This window comes from Octodon degus, unplaced genomic scaffold, assembly GCF_000260255.1.
Source record: "Octodon degus isolate 3935 unplaced genomic scaffold, OctDeg1.0 scaffold00217, whole genome shotgun sequence".
NCBI classification, from domain to species: domain Eukaryota; kingdom Metazoa; phylum Chordata; class Mammalia; order Rodentia; family Octodontidae; genus Octodon; species Octodon degus.
In genome coordinates this window covers 534,290-536,808 of record NW_004524793.1, presented here as the reverse complement: position 1 = coordinate 536,808, position 2,519 = coordinate 534,290, and positions in this window count along the sequence as shown.

The following is a 2,519-nucleotide window of genomic DNA, read 5'->3' as shown; positions in this document are numbered from 1 at the left end:
CAGACCAAAAGCTCTTGTTAAAAAGAGTCAAAAGTCTTTAATACTAAATAATAGTATACCAATTCCAGAAGGATGCTGAAATGATTATATATCATGAGCAAATATATATTCAGTATCCAGGTACATTTTCTTGGAATGTAAGACTGAATAAATGTATGAGAAATTGACATTGTAATTCATCACATAATATAAGGGAAAATAAGTGATACTGTAAGTAAAAATAAAAATTATCCCTTAAAATACAAAGGTTTTTTATGAAAAAAGAAAATGTAAGACGCCAAAAAACTTAGACTAAAAGGGAACTTTTTCAACATGGTAAGTAAGGGTCTACGATTAAAACCGGTATCTCGTCACTTAGAAACCTAACAGCTTTCTCCGCAGATCGGGAACATGACGGGAACACACATTGCAACCACTGCTACTTAATCTTTAACTGGGACGACTAGCCAAAGTAATTTAGACTGAAAAAGGAAATAAAAGACATGTATATTGAAAACCATCTCTATTTTCAGGTGATATACTCCTATACACTGACAATCCTAAAAATCTATAAAAATCATCAAAGTAAATAATAATAAAATAAATTTCCATTTCAGGAATTCAGGAAAATTACTGTATTTAATTATACACAAATCAGTAGAATCTTATATAATAGCAATGAAAATAAAAAATATAAAAGGAATATTTTCTAAAATGAATAATACACTGTTGGTTTCCTGTGTACATGAGTTCTTTAAGTATAGTTTTAATTGTCTGAAAAATATGTTTTTAAAAATATTGCTTCTATCCTGAACATGCATAGATACTTTTTAGTCACAGTTCACTAATCAAAATAATATAATGACAATATTTCTATGATTCACACTATTAACAAATGCAGGCAGTCTTGGAAAGAGTTAATACATTCTTGAGAGAAGCATGGGTTATATACAAATTCTCCCCTATTTCATGTAAGACTTTTATTAATCTTCAGGGTTTACTACCTTTGGGAATTTCTAGACAGAGTGTCTTCCATACACTGAGGACAACTGTGCTTAAGAATCAATAAACCAGCCAAATGTCATGGTTTGAATCTGAAGTGTCACTCAAGGCTTCCTGTATTGAGGTGCTGGGTGCAGTGCAGCAGTGTTTAGAAGTGTGAGTCAAGGAGCTGAGACAGGAGCATCAGAGCTGTGACTTTGTCAGCGCTTTACTCTGCTGATGGTGTTATAAATTGAATGCCTCAGTGGAAGGAAATGAAAATGGGGAAGTTGCGGCCTCAGACAAGGACTGTGTGGCATGACCAAGGGAAACACAGTGTCTCTGGATCCCTTCTAGCTCACGTTTTTCCTCTCTCCTTTCTTCTTGGAAGACCCAAGCTGAGTAGTTTAGGTCAACCACGTCCCATGAGATTGATGTTTCTGCTTCCCCACAGGCCTACACACAATGTAGCCAAGTAGCTATGATCCAAAATTTCTGTGACTGTGAATGGAAATTATTTTCTCTAAGTTGTTATTCTTGGGTATTTTGTCACAGCAAAGAAAGCTGACTACTACATGAAGTCACTGAATAAAGTATTACTGGATGAATAAAAAAGTCTGAAAGCAATTAAATAAGATCTAGATAAGTGAAAAATACTCTAGGTTTATAGCTTAGAAGATACTAATGTGAATGATTCAGTTCATTCCTGATCTTTTATTTAATGGCTTTTGTCTCAGAAGGTGAGAAGTGGATCCTAAATTCCAAACAGATCATGGAATGCTGTTTATATTCATTATCAAAATTGAGGTGCTGGTCTATAAGTGAAAACTTGAACACGTGCGGTTTATCTTCCCCCAGATACATCTCAGTAAAGCTATTAAAATCAGCCTGTCATTATGTCTCCTTTTGTTCTTAAATGTACTTCTTTTTTTGGGGGGTGCAGGGGGAACCAGGGATTGAACTCAGGCCCTTGCCCTTGCCAAGTAAGTGTTTATTCTACTGAGCCATCTCCCCGGCCACTGTTCTTAAATGTAGAGATGACCTGTTAGTGTCCTTGTGTGAGAATCTAGAGACCATTTTCTGCAGCAGACTCGATTTTATTTTGTAAAGCAAAATCTATATAACTTTTTTCATTCTTTTATATTTTGCAAATTTCAGAATAGATGCACTCCCTCGGTATTTGAATGTACTCTTAAGCTTTAAACTTTTAACTCTTTCAGTAGTATGTACTAGACATTAGATTGCCATCATAGTTCTTATCCAACTAAAATGTTTAATTCTTCCCTGTACCAGAGCCACACTGAGCTATTTGCATATGCGCTGGGCTCTCTTATGAGAGATACACTACTGAGGGTTGAAATCACCAAAAGAAAGAAAAATACCATAAGAAAGAAAAACATCGTAGAATTCAGAGTCTTGACAGTGTTCATAGGGATACATTGTTCTTGATTATATCTTGATGAAAATGGTCAGTGATAACTATATGTGGAGTAGAGAAATGAACTACATTTATTTAGAAGAAAGAAGTAAATAAAGATATGGACAGCTTGCAATTTCAG